This window comes from Zootoca vivipara, chromosome 6 (genome assembly GCF_965207765.1).
Source record: "Zootoca vivipara chromosome 6, rZooViv2.hap1.1, whole genome shotgun sequence".
Classification (NCBI taxonomy): Eukaryota; Metazoa; Chordata; class Lepidosauria; order Squamata; family Lacertidae; genus Zootoca; species Zootoca vivipara.
In genome coordinates this window covers 36,414,228-36,440,730 of record NC_142589.1, presented here as the reverse complement: position 1 = coordinate 36,440,730, position 26,503 = coordinate 36,414,228, and the positions used below count along the sequence as shown (strand labels likewise).

General features: G+C 45.7%; 1 protein-coding gene across 3 annotated transcripts in view; it reads left to right on the top strand.

Annotated features, from left to right (window-relative positions):
- Positions 1-459: 459 nt before the first annotated feature.
- The window catches only part of KIAA0513 (KIAA0513 ortholog), a 58,914-nt gene continuing 32,870 nt past the window's right edge, over positions 460-26,503 (top strand). Inside the window, exon 1 of one of the 3 annotated variants that reach the window (XM_035119005.3) lies at positions 460-714. The gene's annotated coding sequence lies outside the window, so the exon portion shown is untranslated. Of the gene's footprint in view, positions 866-26,503 lie in introns of all 3 variants that reach the window. The other 2 variants (XM_060276050.2, XM_060276051.2) reach the window with 2 other exon arrangements.

Here is a 26,503-nt window from a genome sequence, read left to right as displayed (position 1 = left end):
ATAAGGGGTATGCTCCACCTCCAATGTCAGAGGCAGTAATGCTTCTGAATACCAGCTGTTGGGGTTCTGCTTGAGGGTTTCCCACAGGCATCCCGCCGGCTACTGCGAGAATAAGATGCGGGGCTAGATGGCCTGAACCAGCAGACCCGTTTTATGTTCAGGTGGGGACAACTGGACTCAAGGATATGTGCTTGGGAATTGCAGCCCAGTCCACTGCAGAGTGACCCCAAAACAAGCCTCTCTGACCTCCAGAGGTCTAAGGCTGTCCCACACTATGCATTTAATGCCCTTTAAAGCACGTTGTTTCCGCCCAAAGAATCCTGGGAACTGTAGTTTGTTGAGAGTGCTGCGAACTGTAGCGCAGCGAGAGGCAAACTACAATTCCCATGGTTCTTTTTTCCGGGGGACCATGTGCTTTGAAAGTGTTCTACCTGAATTATTGTGGCTAAGACCTAATTAACGCGGGAGGGACTGCAGCAGTCCGCTCACCTCCCCCGGTGGCGCGGCTGCAACCTTTGCCGAGCTGCCCGCCCGCCTCCTGCACAGGCTTCCCCGGCCCCTCCTCTGAACCTTCTCACGTGGCAGCCACTGTGCCGCCTCCTTTCCCGGCCGCGGCTCCGAGTCTGCGCCCTTCCGCTCGCTCAGTTCGCAAGAGGAGGGAGAAGACGAGCAGCCGGACGCACGGAGGGCGCTGTAGCAGGAGGTGAAGCGCAGGTGGGCGCAACCGACTTTCTGGGGGGTGGGGCGCAAACTGATACAGGGATTCGCGCTGGGAGAACTCCCTTTGCAAATCGGGCGCTGCAGCGTACAGACCACTACGGGGCATATGCAGAGTGCCTTTGATTGCATACCGTGGAGTAGAGAGGTGAGAGGCGTCGTGGTCCCCTCTACGATTTAAACAGGGGAGTGGGTAAAGCTGAAGGGCCTGGGGGTTGGGGGCTCCACAGAGAGGCGGGGCGCGCTTCTGGAAAAGTCTAGCCCCCCTGCCTACCGTTCGAGATCCATTATTGGTAACGCGTTCCACGGATTCCCTTCTGCTTAGTTTCTGGAGATGGCTGTCAGCCCTCTGGTGTATGTTTGTCTTCCTCCAGTGTTGGGCTTTCCAGATATATCCTGGGAGAAGAGGATGCTGGCCTGGATTTGCCTTTGGCCTGACCCAGCAGCCTCTTCTTAGGTTCTTGTTTCTTGTGTGAAATTCTGTAGAGCCGCTGCCACTCAGCAGTGTAGCCAGTACAGAGCTAGGTGGACCAGTGGTCTGAGGCATCTTATTCCATCGCTGTGTTTTTTATTTGTTTGATCCATTGATCCAACCCTTCAAATTGCATTGGCTAGCTGGCTGGGCAAGCGAGCGCTTCTAATCATGTAAAGAGTGCCTCAGATTCCCTGTAAGTGCAGTTTATTTATTTTTATTATTTATTAACAGCAGGGAATAACTGGCGCTGCCCGAGATTTTTTAGAAACTGAAAAATATTGTGTGTGTGTTTTTGTTTTGTTTTTTGGAATGGGTAGTGTCATTTGTGAATTTGGATCCATCACACCAGAAATGGGGTGAAGTCTTGATTCAAAATGGCGCCTGGCTTCCAAACGTCAACAAAAACCCCTCCCCCACCTTGGGAACCCTTGCAACCAAGTTTGGTGGTGATATCCCCAGAGGCATCTAATCCTATAGAGACCAAAGGGACAGACAAACCACTTTCCAAAATATATAGTGGATTGTGTTTATATTTCACCTTTCCTCCAGCGAGCTCAAGGTATTATAGATGGCTTCCCCACTCCCTCCGTATCATGGCAGTCCTGTGAGGTAGGTTAGGCCGAGAGTTGGTGATTGACCCAAGATCCCCCAATGAGCTTCACAGCCAAGTGGAGATTTGACACACCATACAGTGGTACCTCTGGTTAAGAACTTAATTTGTTCCGGAGGTCCGTTCTTAACCTGAAACTGTTCTTCACCTGAAGCACCACTTTAGCTAATGGGGCCTCCTGCTGCCGCTGCACCGCCAGAGCACGATTTCTGTTCTCATCCTGAAGCAAAGTTCTTAACCTGAGGTACTATTCCGGAGATCCCGAACCATAGGTGGCTAGATTGGCCTCAACTAGGGCCAGGGCCTTTTCAGTATTGGCCCCAACTTGGTGGAACGCTCTTTCACAGGAGACCAGGGCCCTGCGGGATTTGTCATCTTTCCGCAGGGCCTGCAAGACAGAGCTATTCCGCCTGGATTGGATTTAGTCTGACCCCTGTGTTTTCCTCCCTCATGGTTTGGATTTATGGACTGCTTAAAATGAGGCTGCATTTTAAATTTTAATATCGTATTTTAATCTGTATTTTAATTAATTGTTTTCTTTTCTTTTATGTCTTATTGTGATTTTGTTGGTGTTAGCTGCCCTGAGCCTGGTTTTGACTGGGGAGGGCGGGGTATAAATAAAAATTTATTATTATTATTATTTCTGGGGAAGCGGAGTTTGTAACCTGAAGTGTTTGTAACCTGAAGCGTTTGTAACACTGTATTGGCTTTCTTGGTCTATACAGGTAAAGCAAATATGTTTCTTTGGTTACCTCTTTAAATAGGTTTGATTGAAATCTTGAGTCAGAATCAGCCCTGACCTTTCCTTTTAAAAAGATTTCTCCGAACCCCCCTCCTGAGGGGTCATTTTGGGGCATAACTAATTGAGGGTGGGATATGGTGTTTCCTGGCAGCACAAACGTGTAAAATACGAACATGAGTTTGACCAAACTGCGGGAGGCAGTGGAAGACAGGAGTGCCTGGCGTGCTATGGTCCATGGGGTCATGAAGAGTCGGACACGACTAAACGACTAAACAACAACAAATGGTGTTCCCTGGCAGCACAAATGTGTAAAATCCACTGACGGCTATTAAAACACTGCTTTCCTCTCCACTTGGTATAATTTTCAAGATGGCAGCAGACAAGCCAGGTATCCTATTCACCTGCTGACAGGCTTAATGTGGCCGGTAGGCATCATACGGCTGGTAGACTGTCATACAGTGCTTCCGCTCCTTCCTCCTGGGCCGTGTTCAGAAAGTGGTGGTGGGGTGTGAGTGTTCAGACCCCTGGGCTCTCACTTGTGGGGTGCCTCACGGTTCTGTCCTCTCCCCCATGCTTTTTAACATCTATATGAAGTCGCTGGGAGAGATCATCAGGGGGTTTGGGCTGGGTGTTCATCAGTATGCGGATGATACCCAGCTCTAGCTCTCTTTCAAATCAGAACCAGTGAAGGCAGTGAAGGCCCTGTGTGAGTACCTGGAGGCGGTTGGAGGATGGATGGCGGCTAACAGATTGAGGTTGAATCCTGACAAGACAGAAGTACTGTTTTGGGGGGACAGGGGGCGGACGGGTGTGGGGTACTCCCTGGTCCTGAATGGGGTCACTGTGCCCCTGAAGGACCAGGTGCACAGCCTGGGAGTCATTTTGGACTCACAGCTGTCCATGGAGGCGCAGGTCAACTCTGTGTCCAGGGCAGCTGTTTATCAGCTCCATCTGGTACACAGGTTGAGACCCTACCTGCCCGCAGACTGTCTCACCAAAGTGGTGCATGCTCTAGTTATCTCCCGCTTGGACTACTGCAATGCGGTCTACGTGGGGCTACCTTTGAAGGTGACCCGGAAACTGCAATTAATCCAGAATGCGGTAACTAGACTGGTGGCTGGGAGTGGCCGCTGAGACTACATAACACCGGTCCTAAGAGACCTACATTGGCTCCCAGTACGTTTCCGAGCACAATTCAAAGTGTTGGTGCTGACCTTTAAAGTCCTAAACGGCCTCGGTCTTGTATACCTGAAGGAGTGTCTCCACCCCCATCGTTTAGCCCGGACACTGAGATCCAGCGCCGAGGGCCTTCTGGCGGTTCCCTCACTGCGAGAAGCAAAGCTACAGGGAACCAGGCAGAGGGCCTTCTTGGTAGTGGCGCCTGCCCTGTGGAACGCCCTCCCATCGGAGGTCAAGGAGATAAACAACTACCTGACATTTAGAAAACACATAAAGGCAGCCCTGTTTAGGGAAGTTTTAAATCTGTGATATTTTAATGTATTTTAATCTTTGTTGGAAGCCACCCAGAGTGGTGGTGGAAACCCAGCCAGATGGGCAGGGTATAAATAATAAATTAATAATAATAATACGTAATAATAATAATATTGGGACCCAGGTGGCGCTGTGGTTAAACCACTGAGCCTAGGGCTTGCTGATCAGAAGGTTGGCGGTTCGAATCCCTGTGACGGGGTGAGCTCCCGTTGCTTGGTCCCAGCTCCTGCTAACCTAGCAGTTTGAAAGCACGCCAAAATGCAAGTAGATAAATAGGAATCGCTACAGCGGGAAGGTAAACGGCGTTTCCATGTGCTGCTCTGGTTTGCCAGAAGCGGCTTTGTCATGCTGGCCACATGACCTGGAAGCTATACGCCGGCTCCCTCGGCCAATAATGCGAGATGAGCGCGCAACCCCAGAGTCGGTCACGACTGGACCTAATGGTCAGGGGTCCCTTTACCTTTACCTTTAATAATAATAATAATAATAGCATGACTGCAGATTCTCACTAGCCAGCTGTGTGTGCACTATATGTGTAAAGCACGTCTCCACCCACCCAAAGAATTGTAGGCACTGTAGTTTAAGGGTGCTGGAGGGGTAAACTACAGTTCCCAGGATTCTTGGGGGAAGCAATGTATGGTGTGTAGCTAGCCTGTGCCTTCATCCTTGCTAAGTAAAAGGTCTGAGGGCATGAGGCGATTGGTGGGGATGGGGGGCGTTGAATTGGAGGCGCGTGACATTAGACAGCCTCTGTCAGCAAGTTTTCTGCACACTAATTCTTGAACAGGAGCAGTCTATCTGAGCTGTGAGAACTTTGAATTGCAGTAGCTATCACCCTAGACAGTCCAGTTATTACTAAGCCTCCCTAAATGCTTATTCTCTCTGTGTGTATAATTGTGAGTCTTCTCCAGGCATAGAAATAGTCTGGGGGTGCTTAAACCGTTGGCTTCAGGTGTTGAATTATTGCTATTCTGGCTTGTGGGCCTCCTTAGGCGTCTGGCTGGCCACTATGAGAACAGGATGTGGTCTAGATGGGCCAGTGGCCTGATCCAACTGCAGAGCTCTTATTATGCTGTTATTATGTTAAGCCAGTTAGGCCTCTGGAGAGCTCATTAGGGGAGCATTAAGGTACTGTACCTTATTTCCCTGGATTCCCTGGATTCAGCATTCAGTACTTTTGAGATAGGCTGCCTCTGAACATGGAGGCTTTGTTTATTGTGATTGGCCGATATCAGGGGTGGCCAACTCCCAAGAGACTGCGATCTACTCACAGAGTTAAAAACTGGCAATGATCTACCCCCTTTTTTGGGGTTCAGGTCAAAGTTGTTGAGCTTTTTTCAGGGAGGAGGAAAGTGCCGTTTTGATGGGCTGCAGGGTGAAAATGTTGAGCTTTTTTAAGGGGAGCCATAGTTGTTGAGCTTCTTTGGGGGGAGCCAGTGATCTACTACAGATGTCCAGTGATCTACCGGTAGATCACGATCTACCTGTTGGACGTGCCTGGCCTATATCCTCAGCATTGATTCAATAGAATTTCAGGTTCAACCGATTCTGGAATATGACTCCCTTCTGTGAAGTCTCTTGGATTAAAATGGTTTCCACTGGCTGACTGTGGCTTTGTTCCCTTCTTCACCTTTCACTCCTGATTACTCTTAATAGGTGCAAATTGCCTTTGATCCTTGCAAGATCTTTTATCTGCTATGGCTGGTGTTTGCCTTGGCTAGGCAGTAGGTTTTTTGGGAAAGGAGTGTGGGGAGGGATCCCAGTTGTGACAGCTGGTGCGTAGAAAGATCCTTGAAAAACCATTTTAAAAACAACAAAGCAAGAAGAAACTTTCTTTGAGTTTTGGCAAAGCTTTGGCAAACAAGGTGCTGTTTCTATACAATAGTTAATTAAAAGCTTCAGGATGGTTCTGAGGCTAAGATATTCCTGCTAAGGGAAGAGAAATGTTGTTTGCAATATATTTCCTGGAGGAGAGAGAAAGCCGGGCAAAAGTCCTTTTGCAGTAGGCCAGGCATCCCCAAACTGCGGCCCTCCAGATGTTTTGGCCTACAACTCCCATGATTCCTAGCTAACAGGACCAGTGGTCAGGGATGATGGGAATTGTAGTCCAAAACATCTGGAGGGCCGAAGTTTGGGGATGCCTGCAGTAGGCTATGGTCTCATGGAGCAGAGGATGCTTTGCTGCACAGTGCCGAGGTAAGATGGGATGAGTGAAAATGGTCAGAGAGAAGTGTCCCCCCCTTGCTTAGTGCTAGAACCTGGGGCCATCTGATCAAGTTGAAAGTTGGAAGATTCAGGATAGACAAAAAGTACTTTGTCATGCAGCACGTAATTAAACTGTGGAATTTGCTCCCAGAAGAGGCAGTGATGGCTGCCAACTTGGATGGCTTTAAAAGAGGATTACACAGATTTCTGGAGGATAAGGCTATCAATGGCTAGTCATGATGGATATGTATTACTTGCACTCTCAGAAGCAGCCTGCTTTTGAATGCCAGTTGCTGGGAATCCCAAGCAGGGAGACTTGCTATTGCACTCAGGGGGGCGGGTTTCCATTGGGGAACCTGGTTGGCCACTGTGAGAACAGGATGATGGTCCTTTAGCCTGATCCAGAAGGGCTCTTCTTGTATTCTTAAATGAAACAGCATGAAGTTACAGATTTCTGGGAAATGGGGGCTCTTTTGCCAAGGTATAAAAAGGCGGGGGGGGGGTTGATACCTGCATTGAGACAATACATTTTAAAACATATATAAGTTTTTACAGTAGAACATAGGGGTATAAAAAGTTCTTTGCTGGATCTGACCAAAGTCCTGTTTAGTCCAGCATCTTGTTCTACCCAGTGGCCAATCAGGTGCTTCTGGAAAACTCAAAAACAAGAAAATAAACTTCCAAGGAAAAGTCTGCTCAGAGGTCAACACCTGCCCACTTTATACAACAGCGCAACATCAGGCCCTTTCTTCCGAACTGTTCACTGGGTCTGTCTAGAATAGATGCAGCATGATTTGTGTACTGTACTGCATGAGTAGGGGCAACTACCGTATGTACAATTGTATTTGCTCACATGGATGCAGTCTATCAGCGCAAACATTAATCTACTCCTCTGGGTTCTGTTAATGATCTCTTGCTTCCAACGCCCATTGATGCTTGAGGCAAAGCACAGAACACCCCCACTACAGTACCTATATCTAGTTCCTTCATATGAGTCCTGCATGACTCTTCCTTCTCCTCCCTTTTTAAAAGTAGACCCTGCATCATTGAAATTTTTCATAAGATTATAATCTTCAGGCCAGTTGGAGGCAAACCTTTAAAACGGGATGAGTGGAGGAAGGGGGGCGGTTGGTGCGGGCCGCCCTGGGTGTCACCACTGAGGGGGGGTGACAAATTGCCGGGTGGCACTCACTGCGGGGCCTGCAGCCCCGCCCCTGGGCGCACTGCCCTGGGCGCCCAAGCAGCTTTCTCCGCCGCTGGATGAGCAGGTGTATATTAAATATATATAAACTGGACCTTCATCCAAAAATAGATTTCAGGGCAATAAGAATCTGAAGCCACAGAATTGTAGATTTGGAAGGGACTCCGAGGATCATCTGGTACAACCTCCTGCAATGCAGGAATATGCAGCTGTCCCTTATGGGGATTGAACCTGCAACCTTTGTGTCATCAGCACCACACTTTAACCAACTGAGCCATCTCCAGTGCAAAATTAAAACAACAGAAAGTGTTAAACAGCAGTATAATAAATCTGAGAGGAACGAAAATACCTTACCAGCTAAAAATACAATAACTTAAGATGTCTGGGCAAATGAAAGGTTTTAAGCTGGTGCCAAAGGGAATTCATCATTTACTATGGAGTGGGATGGAGCAGGTGCTCACTGTAGAGAATAGCTAAGGGTCCAACTTCACCTTCGTTAAAATTGATCCATTAGATAGGGGTTAGGTTGGAGTAGGGGTGGGGGAACCTGTGGCCCTTCAGATAAGCCCCTGGCAGCATGTCAGGAATGATGGGAGTCCCAGTCCAGTGAAACCTGGAGGACCATAGGTTCTCCATCCTGGCATTAAATTAAAGCTAGGAATATGAATACCTTGCAAATGGGACTTGTGCCAGTACTTCTACTGTGCCTGTGGTCCTGAGTGTTCCCTTTGCTTTTGCTTTTTTCTTCCTTTCTTCCTTTCTTTTTTTTTCAAGCCAGCCTTGGCCAGTATCCTCTTGGCCACGTCTTGGACAACTGGCTTCATTTTTCAAGGTGGCATTTTCCAAGAGACAGCGTGTTCTGAGGTTCCTCTCTGATCACAAAACAGCTGGCACTCTCCCCACAAATTTAGCAAAAAGCCCAGGTTAGATCAAAATGATAACGCAATTCACCCTGTCAAGTCCTGGTTATAAATCTGGAAGGAAGTGTACTTTGGGAAAAGGCCTGGAGGAGCCTCCTGCCACCACTGCTTTTTTGTTCTTGAGCCAAATCATTTACAAGTGTGAAACCCAAGGGGCTGCAGTATTCTGGGACCTGATAGGATAGGAAGAAGCACATTTAACTGTTGGAAGGCTGTGGGGACCTTTGAGAGGCCTCCGAGTTGAAGCTGAATAATTTCCTTCCATGCCCAGGAGAAATATTTCCAATATTTAAAGTGCCAGGCGATTCTTTCTTCCATTTATTTCAGGAGCTAGTGTCAGATTTGGTTTGGGGTGCTAAGTTGATGTTCAGGACAGACAAAAAAGTAGGTGTCTTTATGCAATGCATAATGAATTTAGTTGCACATGACATGCTGAAGGTCCTAACGGTGTAAATGGATAAGACCACTGTTCTTCAGCTTGGGGGATTTGGCCTGATCCAAGGTGACTCACAGCAGGAGCACTACCACCATGCAAATATATGATAAGAGATTAAGAAATGGGTCCCCTAGGCATGTTTGGGTTAAAACTTAAAAGTGTAACTTGGGTCTGAAAAGGTTGAAGTTAAATGGATTGGACATTTCATTTCATTTCCCTTTTAATTTGTATGTTGCCTTACTATATTACTATACACAAGGCCGTTTACAAGCTGAAGAAACAACAGTCCAATACAATACGTCAGGCAGGTGTGGTGTGAATTGTTCTTGCCAGCAGCTTTTAAACTGTACAGCTAAAAGTGGGAGCTCTACAGTTCAGAGATCAGAGGTGGCACACCTGTGCAGGCCAGGTGTTGGGAACAGATACAAAATGATCATGGGGGTAGAGCAGCTCCCCTATGAAGAAAGATTACCGGGGGCCTTTTAGTTCAGCAAAAAAAGTGAGTAAGAGGAGACGCGATAGAGGTGTATAAAAATGATGTATGGTGCTCAGAAAATGGGTAAGTTTTTCTCTGTCCCTCATAATACTAGAACTCAGGGAAAACCAAGGAAGATTCAGAACAGACAAAAGCAGTTCCTCCTTCACTCAGCGCATGGTTACAAACTATGGGATTCGTTCCCACAAGAGGTAGTGAGTGCCACCAACTCGTATGGCTTTAAAAGAGGGTTATTTTTATTTTATTTCATAACATTTATACACTAATTGGTTGTAGAAGAAAAACCTCAAGAGCGGTTTACAAAAAGATAAAATAATAAAATTATCAAGAAAAAATCGCAACAGCAGTTTAAAATGAACAAAAAGTTAAAATAGTAACAACAGGTATTTATTAGAGAAATTCATGGAGGGCAAGCCTATCAGTGGCTTCTAGCCACAATGGCTATGTTCTCCCTCCACTGTCAGAGGCAGTGTGCTGCTGGCTACCAGTTGCTGGGAATCACAGGTGGGAAAGAGTTCTGTTGCACTTGCATCATGCTTGCAGGTGCCCCATAGCCATCTTGTTGGCCCCTATGATAAGAGAGTGTTGGGTTTGACGAGCCTGATCTAGCTCTTCTTATGTCCTGTTTTTCAACTCCCCAAGGGTATCTGTACTTTCCTATGGATGACTCTGTCTTCTGTTGGAGGGATACAACCCACAATTTCATAATCTTTTATCCATATACAAAAAGTCAATTATGGTTTAAGGAACATTATACAGGTGTGTGTGTGTGTCTGTGTGTGTCCGTGTCCTTGGTTACTGTGATATTTTAAGCAGAATGTCAAATTATACGAGAAGAGTGTTAAATTATATGAGTGAAAATAATGTAGGAGGTTGAACATTGTATTGGAATTTTATATTCCTCATAATTAACAAACTCCATTCTTCAATAAATTATTTTGGTGCACATCTTTCAATATCTCTTTTATAATGCATAAGTGTTGCGACAATGCTATATCATATCTCTCTCTCTCTCTCTCACACACACACACACACACACACACACACATATATATATATATATATATATATATATATATATATATATATACCATTGCAAAATGTTAACTGGTTTATCTGATATCCAGTTTCTTGCTGTGACTAGTCTGTCTGCAGTGATCTCAGCTGTTGCAGGTTCCAGGTCTTTCTTGTTTACTGTGTGCTTCAGATATCCCAATAAAGCAGACAGTTTCTTAGGTGTTGGAATAAAAATATTTTTTTCCTTTGTTTTGCCGGTGTGATTTACCTCCTGCCCAATCCTTTTTAAGCATCTGTTGTGGGTTTATTTGATATTCTTGTTCTGCTTTTCCAACAGCAAATGTTGAGCTCAAAGCGGCTGATGATAATACCACGAGCATGAAATTGATTGTAATAAAACCTCACAGCGGTTTACAAAAATAATAAAATGATAAAATTATTGGTAAGAAAAGAAACCTATTTAAAACATTCAGAAATAATTAAACAGTAATCTAAAAACCAGATTAAAACACGTCAACATTCTACATGTCTAGGTAGGCTTGCCTAAACAAAAATGTTTTTAGCAGGGGCCAAAAACAGTACTGTATAGGGGCCTGCTTGATAGTGCTGCCACACTAAAAGATCATTTTTTTACAAATGTACAATGAGTATACAGTATATGTGTAATGGTGCCAGTTCCACATCTGGGTGCAGATTTAATAGTATCAGCTGCTCTGAATCTGAGAGAGAATTTCAAGGGCTAGCATGCTTGCCCACCATATAAACAAAGAGTTAAGTAACATCTTTAAAACAACTTTTATGTATTTGTAAAGCAATCAGGAAAGAAAGGGGAAGTTGTAAAACACACAGTGCAGTATATCAGTGAGCAAACAAGGCCTTATTCTGCTTTTGTTATTTATGTTACTCAGCAGGAGGAGGAAGGGAATTTGAGATATTAAGGTCAGGGGACCACGCTGAAGGAATGCTGTTTTGTCTCTCCTGTTCTCATAATGAATGGGTTTGATGTATCTCATTTACCAAATGGCTGGGGAATTCTTTGGCCCTCCTGGATTTCACTGAACCCCTGATGTAAGTTGAAGTCCAGCAGCATTTCGAAGGCTATCAGCCATAAATTTCCCGTCCTAATTCTTGTATGTATGCTATCTATGCTTTGAGGTTGCAAAAGAGAGCTGCTTTGCAGGAATGACATACAGTGCATTGTTGAAGTATGTGAGTAAAGAGTTAAATAATACACATTTCCCTAATAAAAATGTACGGTAAGTGTAGCCCTGCTAGATCAGGCCAAAGGCCCATCTAGTTCCAGCATCCTGTTCTCGCATTGTCCAACCAGATAACTATGGGAAGCCCATGTATTTAATGCATTTTAAGTATATCCTTTTTTACACATGGATATGGAGACAAAAACTGAAAGCATTTAAATGCGAGAGATACACACAATATCAATTCTGTATAAAGCTACAGATTCATTTTGTAGGGTTTTTTAAATAAAAAAGTTAATTAATTTCAATGCATTACATCCTTTCCCCCTTTGTTTTAAAATGCTTGTTATACCTGAATCATTGTGTAGGATATAGCTGCAATATGACTTTGCTCTGAGCTGTACAAATCATCACTTGGGGCCTGTGAGCAATGGAAGGACTTGCTGAGGAGTTATTTGCTACTCGCAAGTATTCCATGCTGGTGGGCTTGGAACATAACAATTTAAGAAGAGTCCTGCTACATCAGGCCAAAAGCCCATCATAGAACAGGATTTGTCCAATCCTCTTTTACACCCATCTACGTTGGTGACCATCACTATCTCCTGTAGGAGCACATTACACATTTTAGCTGTGCGCTGTTGTCTCTCCTGAATCTTGGAACATTCAGCTCCACTGTATGTCCCCGAGTTCTAGAATTATGAGAGAGGAAAAGAAACTTCTATCTACCGTATTAACTTTCTCTGCACCATGCATCATTTTGTTCACCTCTGTCATCTCTCCCCACCCTTACTTGCCATTTCTCTAAACTAAAAAGCTCCAAAAGTTATAACCTTTCCTCATAGGGGAGTTTCTCTGTTTCCCCCCTTGATCATTCCCCCCCCCTTTTCTGAACCTTTCCCCAGATCTACAATATCCCTTTTTGAGGTGAGGCAACCAGAGCTGGACACAGTATATTCTAAGTGCGGTCTAACCATAGATTTGTATAATGGCATTATGATACTTAGAGCACTGGCTAAGCTTGTTAACACGGTCTGCAATTTGCAATGATGCTGCCAGGATTGTCTTTGCCGTCCTTCCAACTGTACTGTGCTGTGCCCTTTCTGCGTGTGTTGTTTTCCTTCTCTGTCCTGTGACGGCGGCGCAGCTGACAAAAGCTTTTCCATCTGCTTAATTCTCTTTCACTGCAAGGAGAAGGGGTGGGGGGACTATTTTGACGAGCTCTTATGCATCTTCCATCTAGCCAATTATTATATTAAACTCTAGGGCCAAGATGCATGAATTAATTAAATTTCCATCTTTGCTTTTTAAAACGAGGGAGGTTGTTGGGATAGCATCACCCTTCTCTTAAAATTTTTTTTTCTCTTTGCTCTGCTGCCACTGGTTCAGATGCTAGCCTAGTAACTGAACTGTCCAATGGTTACAGAATGCGTTGCTGCAGCTTCTCATCATTTAAGCTTGAGCTGAGCGTGTGTTGCAGGATTGGAGAAAACTGGGGCAGCACATGGGGCGCTGGAGGGCAGTGTTAACAGCCGGTGCACAGCGTGGACTTGATGCCAGCGGCTTTGGCAGTGTGCTCCAGGACTGGGATAGCGCATGCTAGATAACTGCATTGCTGTGGTTTTTGTTGCTTTTCTTTCCCTTTAGAAATACTGTTTAAATTGTGACACTGGCCCATGTTAGGACTATCTAACAAGCTTAGCATAGAAGCATACAGCCAAGAAAATCATTAAGAGAAGACAGAGCATAACTGCCACCAGAACTGCCCACTCGTCCAGCACCTTTCATCCTTAGCATCAAAACCCAACACAAATTAGAAGGCTCTACCTAAGTCTTAATTCTCCGTTGCTATTGCTGTTGTTGCTAATGCTGTTTTGCTCATGGGTCATTGTTGGAGCATCTGCTTTGCACCCAAAATGTCCCAGGGCCATTTCCTGGCTGCCTGGGGAGGGGGATCCCTTGGAGAGCCACTGCCATTCAGTACATACTGAGTTAGATGGATGGACAGTCTGACTTAGTACAAGGCAGCTTCCTGTGTTTCTTCTGGCAGTCTGGAATGCCAAGCTGCAGTTTGTTCACTAAGGTCACTGAAAGTCAGGGGGAAGTAAAAGTCCCTGGCTGTTTCATTAGATAAGCTCTTTCAAAATATCTTTGCATGGGATCCTGCCTGAGGCAGTAAGCAGATGATGAAATAAAATTTTCTTGCTAGCTTGCGGTTCTGTAAGTGATTTGAGTCTATCCTGTACGAGAAGCTGCTTGAATATGGCAGTGGTGGACAATGTATGGAGCATGGGCAGCTCTGGATATTTGCAAGTACGTATCTTCTGCAATAGTGAGTTAGTGGTGGATTTATAGCGGACCATCCACACACACATCATTCAGCTTTATTAGTTACTCGGTAGTGCTTCCCCAATGTTAACACATCGTTGCCCTGCGGAGGGGCACACTTGCGCTGTAGAATAACAAAAGCGGGACAAAAACAAAAACAAATGTGGAACATTTGTGGCATGGTTCCAGGATTTCAGCAGGAAGTTACAAGATATGTACTGATTGGAAACGAAGCAGTATGTCCTCACTGAAACCTTTGGAGGCGTAAATTATACTGAAAGTGGGATTGTGTATAGCTGCCCCAATACCCTAATGAACACAAATTGTCATGAATGCACAATAAAAAGGACTTCTGGAGGGGCCTCCTGGCAGACTATAATGTGCTGTGGTCTGCATCCGCTCTGGACACAACTGATGTTTCTGGTTTTTAGAGATGCATTGCCACCTGTGTCTTTTGATGATAAATTTGCAACTCATATTTTGATTGATTCCCCTCTTGTTCGTTACACCTGCGGGAGAGCTCAGAACCAGGATAGGCTCAAGAGCCAAAATACACAAGCTTTGGCCTCAGAGGTGTGCTTACAGGATCAAGCACACAGCTGCTTCTATGTGCCAGCATGGGACAGTTGCAGGCCAGGCAGCTGATATAGCTGGTTCCTTATTGTTGATGGTGACATGAGTGTGCGGTTATTGCACAGGTGTAGGTTATTTACACAATGAATGCGCTCTTATTCCTATAAATTGTTTCGCGTCTTTAAAAATAATACCTCCTGGTGGACTGTTTGGACTTGTCCTGTGTGATTAGGTGATCCCTAAGTAATGTATTTCAAAACTGCACATGCTTGCTTTTCATCACATGTACACAGGTGTTTTCCTTTGTTTGCTTCATGATGTTTGGCACTGTTGGAGATTCTTCTGTTTATTTCACACCTTGCTAATCAGTTGGGTGCTATCCCAGCCTCTTTTGCATATTGCTAATTACAGCCCCTGACCACACTAAATAAATATATTATACTTCTTGGCTTAAAATAAGCTATTGAAGGAGAGAGGAAGGATGAGAGGACAGAATGGTAGGATTTGACTTTGGTTTAAAGTAGGGATGGGGAACCTGTGGACTTGCAGATGCTGCTGGACTACAGCTTCCATCATCCCTAGCCATTGGTTATGTTCCCTGAGGCTGATGGGCACTGGAGTCCAACAACAGCTGGAGGGCCACAGCTTCCCCATCTTGTATCAGTCAATGCAGAACTTAAATGTGTTTGCCCAGCTGGATTAAATTACTGTCCTCTCTTCTTTTGCTCTTACAAATTGCCTAACATGTAGCCTGGGTAAGGAGTTGACTGCCAGGTGTGGGTCCTGATTTAGAAGCGAACAAGCAAGGTGAATGGGAGATGTGATAGAGAGAATGCCCCAGGTTCCCTCTGTTGGTCTGTCATTTTGACAGCTGTAGTCTTAATAATTCATGTCATTTGAAAGCACACAAGTAAATGTTGCAAAGCACTCTTAGGTAACACGGGACTTCCTATGTCGACTCTTGGAACAGTAAGAGAGACAGTGATAGATCCTTTTATATTCTGGGTGAATTATTCATATACAGATTTTGCAATGGTTTTGAATTTGAAAAGGAAAAGCTTTGGGATGTAGCCTTCAACCTGCTTAATAGGTTTTTTTTAGTTTATTGCCCGAGACTTGGGGGGGGGGCAGCATTTTAAATCACAAACTATGCTCACTCCAAGTTCAGTGTCTTATGGTACACTTTCCTGTTTTCTCAGTAAGCTTCTTTAACAAAAGATGAGCCTAGCAACTTGGGGTTCAGGGTAGCAGTACTCTGGTAGCACAAGTGAGCCTAGCCACTCTGTGTTCTGGGTAACAGTGGTGCTTTCTGGATCCCCCTCTCAGCTGAATTCATCTAGAAGCCTTAATGTCACTCTCACTCTGTCCTTTGCCTGGGATTATGAGGTTTTCCATGGGCTGGCTGCAGTGCCAGCCCTACCATTGGGCAGAGTGAGGTAAGCTAGTTTTCTCTGGCTTTCCTAGCTTAGCCTTGTGCCCTTAGTACGGTGGAGGAAGTTGTTGCTTTACCAGTGAGACTCACCTGTCTCTGTTCAGTCTAATTCTTTTGTACAGTATGTTAACTCCGGGGGGTGGGGTGCTGGTTGGCAGAGAGAAGAGGGACATCCAATGAAGCCAAGTCTTAGGAAATTCAAGACAAGATAAAAGAAAGTACTGCTTCATGCAGCACATTGACATTCTCTCCTCCAAGGTGTACTGATGGCCAGCAACTTGCACGACTTTAAAGAAGGAGTAAAAAAAATCATGGGGGAGTAAGGCTATCAACAGCTGCTAACCCTAATGGCTGTATTTTGCCTCCACTGTCAGGGGTGGAATGTATTTGGAGTGTCAGCTGGTGAGATTCACAAATGCAGAGGGCTTCTCACAGGCTTCTGGTCGGCCACTGTGAGAACAGGATGCTGGACTGGCCATGCAGAGCTGCTCTTGCATTCTGATGACAGGCCCTCTCTGTTTCAGAGAATCATTTGGTGGAAAGATGGGGTGCAAATACAAATATATAATGGAAGAGCGAGGGATTGAGTCCCCCCCCCCAAGGACAACTCTTTTTCTATACCCAGTTCTGTGCTCCAGTACATAGCTTGGGAATCACCATGTGAAGGCACAAGCGTTCAAAGGATTTCACTTGCTTGAAATATACCACCCACTGTGCTGATGAGTTGCTGTAGCTAGGCGATCACATGGAGGCAGGCAGGAATATCTGTATGGAAAGCATTTGGCAGGGTGTCCCGAGATAGGAATGATTTACTGCCACGTTTTTACTGCTGTGTCTTTGTGACATCTAAGCAATAAAAGATAAGTTGGCATGCCTCTCTGAGGGTGTTGCAGCTTATCTCTTGGAACCGTGTGCACCTGGGTATGCAGAGCTTTCATTGATTACGCACACGTGTGCAATGTGGTTCCTGCTTCTCTGACAGCATGTCCAGGGCGATTTCTTCAGCGAGTGCTTTCTGGAAACCAGTCCTCTTTCACCCTTTGTTCTCCTCTAGGCCAGTGGTAGCCAATGTTGTGCCCTTTCTGGCCACTCTGGCTGGACTGATGGGAGTTGGAGCTGATGGGAGCAAGTTAAATATAAGACACACAATGAAGCAACATCTGGAGGGCACTGTGTTTAAGGTGTTGCCTAGTCCCAAACTGAAGGATTATCAACTCACACTTTTCTGTTTTCTGAACAAATGAAGCCATACATTTGCAAGTCAGAAAAGCACTGCTGGATCAGACCAAGCTGGTTCCATCTAATCCAGTCTCTTGTATCCGATGATTGGCCCGTCAGGTGCCCCCAAGATCCCCCCCCCAAAAAAAGCTCAACAAATTTGCCTGGCAATGACAATGGGAAGAAGAAGAAGAAGAAGAAGAAGAAGAAGAAGAAGAAGAAGAAGAAGAAGAAGAAGAAGAGGAGGAGTAGTAGTAGTTTGGATTTGATATCCCGCTTTATCACTACCCGAAGGAGTCTCAAAGCGGCTAACAATCTCCTTTCCCCTCCTCCCCCACAACAGACACCCTGTGAGGTGGGTGGGGCTGAGAGACTTCAGAGAAGTGTGACTAGCCCAAGGTCACCCAGCAGCTGCATGTGGAGGAGCGGAGACACGAACCCCGTTCCCCAGATTAGGAGTCTACAGCTCTTAACCACTACACCACACTGGTGTATTTTTATAATGTGAGTAGATCGCAGTCTCTTGGGAGTTGGACGTGCCTGCAGTAGACCATCCTTTCTTTCAGTTGGTTTTCCCCAGGAGTTAGTATTAACCAGGAAGTTTTTATTTAGCTCTTGCAGCTACTTCCTGTCAATAGACCTGTCCTTCATATTTTCATGAGAACCGCTGCTCTTATCTGATTGCTCTTGCGTAAATATCATTTCCTGGCCTGTTGTTGTGCAAGATCCCTAAAGTATAGTGTTTACTGTCTGTTTGCTCTCCTGCCCTGCTTTCCTTGCTCTGCATTCAACGTTGTTTCCATGGCCAGAAAAAATAAGGCTCCTTCCTATTCCGGGGGAAAAACACACACACACACACACACACACAGAGAGAGAGAGAGAGAGAGAGAGAGAGAGAGAGAGAGAGAGAGAGAGAGAGAGAGAGAGAGAGACTGTGCCTCCACCTTTGCCAGTGTTTGCTGCTATTCTGGAATCTTGCAACCTGCACATATCCCAAGGCCGTTCTGCCTCTGGCCTGTGTCATGCATGCCACACCGGAGGCAAAACACACCTCGCTGTGGATGGAGAGTATCTTCAGTATTGTGCCTTCTAGCAGACATCCACTTCCTTTTTGCTCAGTGAGTGTTGTATCTCTCCCATCAGTCAAAGTGCTGGGCAGATGACAGCACATGCCCAGATGACTAGCTTCATTGGCTAGGAATTGGGGAAGGGCTATTGGTGCAGGAAGCAAACCAGGTTATGCACATCAGGCGAAGACAAGCCCACACCTTCTCTTGTGTGTACAGCAGCATAAAAAAACGCCTACTTGAAATGCAGCAGGGGGGAACGACCTTGTTGTTTTAAGCCACTAATGTGCACATAGCCCTGATCTCCCTGGTTCTAGTCCAGCAGTGCAACCACAGTTGTTTCTATTCATGGGGCAAGCAAAAGTAAACAAACAAAATGTCCTGGTAACTTCTATGCCTCCTCATCCCAGAAAAGCCAAAGGGATGAAAATCATGTCCTTTGGTTGCTCCCACAGCCACTGACACTTGCATGCCCCAAGTGGCATTGCAATAATCTCTGGTGATGCACTGGTTGCGAAAATGTTTTAATGCTTCAGAGCCTCTAGTGTGACGGTCATGACACCCTTCCTGGTCTGAGGTTTTAAGTGTTTTCCACTTAATGCTTGCAAAACAAATATGCCTGACACACCCAAGACCACAAGCCATGGCATCCCCATTCCTGGCAGATGTCAAAAGAAGACAAGATATTTTTCTTACAGAGATACTGCAAGATTACTCCCCCCCCCTTTCTTTGGATCTGGAGACAATTCTAAGAGTCGTGGTGCGATAGGGAACTTGCTCCCACACATGGCAGTGATGGCCATCAACCTAGATGAAAGAGAAGTGGGCAAATTCATGAAGGATAAGGCTATAAATGATGGCTGCTAGCAAAGATGGCTATGCTCTGCCTCCAAGGTTGGAGGCAACAATGCTTCTGAATGCCAGTGGCTGGAAACTACAGGAGGGGAAGAGTGCTTTTGTGCTTGGATTCTGCTTGTGGGTTTCTCACAAGTACCTGGTTGGCTACTGTGAGAGCAGGATGCTGGCCTGATCCAGCATGGCTTAATCTATGTTATGTTAGGGAAAGGGCTTCCCACGTATTCTTGTTTTTTTGTGGACACTAGTATAATCTGGCAAAGTGCCCACTTAGCATCTGTACTCTGCATAACTGGCTGTGCTGGAGGCAAGCAGCCCTAGGTAAGGTGCAGTTGCTGTCTTTGGTAGAGGTCTGTAGGGCAAGGGTGGCTAACCTGGGACATGTAGTTCAGCAACACCTGGAGGGTCACAGGTTAGCCATCCCTACTATATGGTGTTCATAATTCTACACAGATACAGAAAGAAGGGCAGGATTTAGTTTTGCTTTACAGATTTGGCTTCCCCCTAAAAAAAACAAATACACCCACCCTAGGTTATTGCATTTAAAGAGTAAGAGTGGTATCCAAACTAACACTAAGTAACATCAGAGCAAGGGTTTTGGCTTCTTCCCCCTTCACCCCCTAATTTTGTTCTTGTGGTTCCCCCAACCCTCCGGACTAGATTGGGGAAGTAGTAGAGGGAGGAGACGTGGGGAAGATGGAGTCCTATTGTGCAAAACAGAAATCATTGCACTGACAGGATGGATCCCCTAGATACTGCCCTGAGCTTCCAGCTGTTGAGAAAAATCCCTGGAAGGGATTCACAGTATGTGGGAAAAATTATGGTGAAGTAGAAGCCAGAGAGGAAGCAGTACGTGGTTTCAGTTGTTCAGGAGTCACAGTACTTTTTTACATCTCCAAAGTCTAGAAACAGCATTACTAAAATTGCTGGCTCATATTTCTCCTTGCAAACTGAATGAGCAACACAATAATAAAAGCAAAGCAAAGCATTGTGTCCTAATTTGGGTAATTTGATAGCTTTCACAATAAATGGATATTTCCACCACATGCAAAAGAAAAAAAGGAAACAATTTTTTATATATAGCTTGCATCCTCTTCAACTACCATGGCCTGAAGCAGCGAATGTGGAAGCTTTGCTGAATCTAAGTGGGTCCCTACCGTACTTAGCAGGGCTGCCAGGAAACACTGTATAGTTCTCATTGAGCTTCTCAAGGAATGCGAGGCTATGAAGGTTAGAAATAATTAAATCAAGCCATTTAGTACCTCCTTTACAAAGTAGATTTTAAAATCTTACACCCTATGCTCCGAACACTGAGAAGCGTACCTTTCTTTCATGGGTGGCTTCAGGTTTGAAGGTTCTGTAAACAAGGACCCCTCTGATGTGTTTCTTCAGTCAATGAACTGTATTTGTTGGTTTTACTTGGTAGCAGCAGTGAGGTAGCACTTTGAGCAGTACCAAGCAGCTGAGTCTAGCCTTCGTTTTCATTTCCCATAATGGTTCCCAGCATGGTGGCACTGCAGGGCATTATGGGAAATAGTGGCCCTAGAGCATAATTAATTTTAAAGGGCCCCTCAGTGGTAGGCCTTGTTGGCGGCCCAGCAACTGCTCTGCTTCTTTCTCTGAAGGGAAATAGGCAAACACAGATGCATTCTCTCTTCAGCAGAAAATCCTTCACCTCTCCTTGAGTCTTTATCCCTCTCCAAGGGCTTCTACTAGGAGGCTGACGCACATCTACCTGGCTCTTTATTTTGGCACGTTGGAGGGGGAGGGGTTGAAAACACTTCCAGAGTCTTTCATCATGATGTTGTCGTTTAGTCGTTTCGCCGTGTCCGACTCTTCGTGACCCCATGGACCAGAGCACGCCAGGCACTCCTGTCTTCCACTGCCTCCCGCAGTTTGGTAAGACTCATGTTTGTAGCTTTGAGAACACTGTCCAACCATCTCGTCCTCTGTCGTCCCCTTCTCCTAGTGCCCTCAATCTTTCCCAACATCAAGGTCTTTTCCAAGGATTCTTCTCTTCTCATGAGGTGGCCAAAGTATTGGAGCCTCAGCTTCACGATCTGTCCTTCCAGGGAGCACTCAGGGCTGATTTCCTTCAGAATGGATAGGTTTGATCTTCTTCATCATGTTAGCTATGGGCTATCTTTTGATTTCCAAGGCCACTTCAGTACAGTGGTGCCTCGCTAGACGAAATTAATTCGTTCCGACGGTCAATTCGTCCAACGAAAACTTCGTCTTGAGAGGCACCGTTTCCCATAGGAACGCATTAAAAGTTAATTAATGCGTTCCCATGGGCTCCGGGGACTGGCTGCAGTGGTGGCGCTTGCTCGCTTGGCTCCCTGGAAGGCAGGGAGACAGGCGGCAACAGCCCCGCAGCTCTCCTTGCTGTCTGCGGTGAGGGGAGAGGAACGAACGGGAAGAAAGCAACCCTTCCCATTCGTTCCTCTCCCCCCCATCACCGACAGAAAGCACAGATCCCAGGATTGCCGGATCTGTCGGGCAGCGGGAGGGAAGAACGGAGGACCATCGGATCCTCCATTCTTCCCTCCCCCCGCCCGCAGATCCGGCCTTTGGCTCTGTCGGGCGGCCTAGCAAGCCCCTGTTGGGCGGGGGGGAAAGCGCAGGATCCTCCGCTTCCCCCCCCCGTGCCCGGGGATCGGACGAGGCTGGAGAAGCCTCGTCCCATCCTCGCAGTGTCGGGCGGTGGGGGGGGGAGCGGAGGATCCTCCGCTTCCCCCCCCCCCCAGTGGAGGGGGGAATAATCCACTTCTCCCCCGCGCTACAGCCTTTGTGTTCCGCTGGTCTCTGCCGGTTGCACCCTCCTTTCAGCTGATCTTCCTTTGCCTTCTTCCTGTGCTTCAGCTCGTTCCCCTTTTGCTAAAGGAATGCCCTGCAGGTTTTGTGATCAGAGGTTTTTATGGCCACGCTTCGCAAGACGAAGCCGCGGCCATAGAAAAAAACCTCGTATTGCGAGGCAACCTCCGATCGCAAAACCTATTCGTATAGCGGAAAATTCGTCTAACAGGGCATTCGTCTAGCGAGGCACCACTGTATAGGGGTGTGTGTGTGTGTGTGTGTGAGAGAGAGAGAGAGAGAGAGAGAGAGAGAGAGAGAGAGAGAAACTGAATGACAGCAAATATAAAATCAGAAATCTAATCTTTCCCTGGTGAAGTTAAACTGCCTTAGTGTTAAATGTCAAATAATCCATTTTGGCTGCCAGTTAGTGAGTGGCCTCTTTGGAGGTCTGACTCTCTTATACAGGTGAAACTTGGAAAATTAGAATATCGTTTAAAAGTGCATTTATTTCAGTAATGCAACTTACTATTTTTTCTTTTTCTTTTCTTTTTTACAAATGCTTTCTTTTGGAAATTCCACAGTAATAAAACAAATTTACAATAAAAAATAAACATCGCTATTACATTTCATTAATTACATTCCATTTATAATTGACCCGCCTAACAACAAAGAATTACAATTACAACAAATAAAGGCTTGACATATCTTGCTTTGTATGTCATGCATCTATCTCATATATTGGTTTCACCTTTTAAATTGCGTTACTGAAATAAATGCGCTTTTCAACGATATTCTAATTTTCCGAGTTTCACCTGTAGAGCTGGGCAGATCTTTGCTCAGCATCCAAGCCTAGTAGGGATGGGATGCTTCTATCATGGCTTCCACAGCTCAGTGGTAGAGTACTTGCTTTGCATGCAGAAGGACCCAGGTTCAATCCATGGCCTCTCCCATCTGAAGGATCTGGTGTTGGAAAACACCCTTCTCTTCCTGAGAGCCTGGGAAGATGCTGCAGTTTGGAGGAGGCTTGATGAACTATTAGCCTGGCCGAATCTAAGGTTTCTGAAAGATAATTTCCCCCTTTATTTACCCATGAAGCTCGCTGTGTGACTTTGGGTTAGTCATTATCTCAGAGCCTAACCTTCCCTTCAGGTTTGTTCTATGAATCTATTGGGGGGGGGGGACACGGAAGGAAGAATTCATATATGCCAGCCAACTTGAGCCCTTTATGTAAAGGCACACTATAAGTATGATTAATAAATGAATAAAGTACTTCCAGGCTACTTGGAAACCTGGAACCTGACCCACATATATCTAAGGCACACGAGAAAACTTTCCAAAGATAAAATGGAATATTTGTGCACTTGACAGCTAAAATGTTGGGGAACAAAGGAATTCATAAAGGAAGGGAGTATTCCAGCAGAGAGCAGCAAAACAGAGCCATGCCTCAGTTTCTGGGTTTGGGGGTACAGCTGCCTCTTGGATTTAGGGCAGGGGGCATTTTGCCTTCAGCCCAGAGCCTGGATCTTTGTGGGGAAAATGTCAAGCTTCATTTCCCAGTGTGTTCGGGGGACCGTGTTAGATTGCATCATGCCATGCCCAAATGAAGTTAAGAATTGACCGGCTGCCTCTTCATTTCCTGCCCTGATGGCAACTAATTATTTTTATTAGCCTATAAAGTTCCATGGCCAGATAGAAATGGGAAGCGGGCTGCCTGCCTCGCTTTTCTTCTTCCACAGCTGCAGCTTTTATTAATTTCCCAGAGGAGGAAAAGTTATGATGCGTGTGAGGATAGAAGGCAGCTAGCGGAGCATCACAGAATAAATAAAAATGAGGAAGGCGGATTCTTCTGTTTAGGTTGAGGGATATCGGGAGTAAGTGCTGGATAAATTGGGGCTCAGAGGTACTTAAGATTCCATGTAGAAGACAGAGATGAACATAGGAAGAGCTTGCTGGATCTGGCCAGTGGCCCATCTTAGGCCAGCAACCTGTTCCCACAGTGGCTGACCCAAATATCTCCCTTCTCACCCTCTCAGGCGCTAAGATCGGCAGAGGGGGCCCTCTTGGTAGTTCCTGTGAAGCTGGGTGGTGGTGATGGCCCAGGCATTTTGCCCCAAAGTTGTGGAACTCTTGCTCCACTGGGATGCGCCTGGCACCTTCACTGTGCAGTTTTCTCCAAATGCATTTGACACTTGAGAGGTATATTTTCAGGACCCACCCTATTCTTGTAATTTGTTTTAATGTTGTATTTTAAATTGTTGTGGCCCACCCAACCTGGGACAAGCCCCAGAATTCCCTGGGAAGAGGGTTGACAGTTAAATCACTCTGGAATTGTAGCTCTGTGAGGGGAATAGGGGTTCGCTTAACAACTCTCAGCCTTTAATGTAAATTGCAGGTGTGACTTAAGTCTCCTTCGGTGTTTGTTTGTTTGTTTGTTTGTTTTAAGATTCCTCCGCTCCTATTCTTCTCCTTCCCACTTTCTACCTTCACATCATATGTTTAAAGCACTGTTATACCACTTTAACACTCATGGCTTTCCCCTCACCCCCAACTCTGGAAGCACGGAGGGGAGAAAGGGGTCTCTCTCTAGTTGCAAGGCTGTAGGCGAGATAAATCAAGCCAGCTCTTGAATTTCACCCGGAAGAAGGAAGCAGGTACTGATAGGATTTTATTCTTCTCCCCCCCCCCCCCCGGCCTTTGTTAAATGTCACTGAATATGAGTCACCAGGAGTATAATTTTCCTTTTCTGACGTAGATGCAGCAGATTTCTCTGCAGAGTCTCCCTCCTGCAAAACGAGAGGCTGCTGTGTTTGCATTCAAAGCTGTATGCTCATGCTGTGTTGATCCCCTGGGCTTAGCATGGAGATGCCTTTCCTCCTTATAAGTTGAAAGCTGGTGTGTGTGTGTGTGTGTGTGTGTGTAATTTTGGGCCAGCTGGGCCAACAGACTGCAGGAGGATCAACAGTGCTTGCAGCCTGCTTTGTACGTAGGGGCTGCCCCCAACCTGCTTATCTCATGAGGGGGCAGGTCTACTGGTGAGCACCTGCCCTTTCCAAGCTCACCAACTGTGTGTGTGTGTGTGTTCAGATTTCCTCATTCCCACAATTACAGCAGCTGTGGTCCCCCCCCCACTCCCAGCCTGTGGTGGTTTTCCAGCAATTGGATCAGCTTCCTATAAAGGCATCAAAGGTGGAGACTTCAGTTCACAAAAAATCACATAAGTCTTGCAGAGCAGAGAATCCAATTGTTGCCCTCCTTGTTCCCTAAGCAATTGTGTAAGGTGGTAGGAATGTCAGAATATTCTGTCAGAAATGGAAACGTTGGCAGACATTGCTGAAGTTTGCATGTTCATCCAAGGTCAGGAATGACAATCTTGCAAGTGAGTATGAGTGGTATTTCATAGAATGGTAGTGTTGGAAGGGACCACAAGGCTCATCTAGTCCAACCCCCTGCAATGCAGGAATCTTTTGCCCAACATGATGCTCAAACCCATGGCCCTGAGATTAAGAGCCTCATGCTCTACTGACTTTCCTCCAGCTGCCAGTTTGCTATCCTAGCTACAGTATCCCTACTGCTAATTTGATTAGCATTCCATAAACAATGTTTTCTGCATTGTTTTGGACGTTTCACTTTCATGAAATTCAGTTGTAACGAATTACGTAATTAACTACTTTCATTTCAACCGTAGCAGATAGCAAAGGGGATCACATAGGTTTTGGCAGAAGCTGAACTGTAGTGGAATGGAAACACCACTGGTTGCAGCAAAGACAGGACAGGACAGAAATCACTAAGGGTAGGAGAGCTTTCTATCTTGGCTGGCCTTTCAGTATTGCACATGTGGTCATATGTTCTGGCGTACACATTAATACAGGGTGAGTCCTTTAAAAGAGGCCCCGTGGATACAGAGTACACATGTTCCACAGGGCCTCTTTTAAAAGACTCACCCTGTATTTCTCATGTTCCGCTCATAACATTCCTGCATGGTAGGCCACTATTCTCTAGGGAATAGGGAGAAATTCAGAACAGTTCACATTTTGCCTACCTAATTTGCATTTCCAACAATAATATGTGAACCGAAAGGCACCTGTCCGTCAAACTTTCCAGTGTGGTGTGGTGGTTAAGAGCGGTAGACTCGTAATCTGGTGAACCGGGTTCGCGTCTCAGCTCCTCCACATGCAGCTGCCGGGTGACCTTGGGCTAGTCACACTTCTTTGAAGTATCTCAGCCCCACTCACCTCACAGAGTGTTTGTTGTGGGGGAGGAAGGGAAAGGAGAATGTTAGCCGCTTTCAGACTCCTTCGGGTAGTGATAAAGTGGGATATCAAATCCAAACTCTTCTTCTTCTCCTCCAAATTTTGCAGTGCATGCAGTTTTCCAGCCAAACAAGTGTCTAAAGAAATGTGTATTTATGGGCAAAGTCTAAATAGAATATGATACACATTTTTAAAAATGTACAAAAATGTATTGTACTGTATTAGTGGAAATTACTTGCAATATTGTGTCTATTGGGAAGAATTGCATAAACAAATGTCTTAAAAAGGTAAACGTAAAGGGCCCCTGACAGTTATTAGAACAAATGAGCACTAAAATGCTGGCATTTTTTATTTTTATTTTTGAGGACTACCCCCCGCCCTCCCCAGAAAAATTGCAAATTGATGTGGAAATGTGTTGGGTTTAACCTAAGACTGGGGAAAATGAAAAACTGTGAGGAATTAAAATTGGACCGATTCA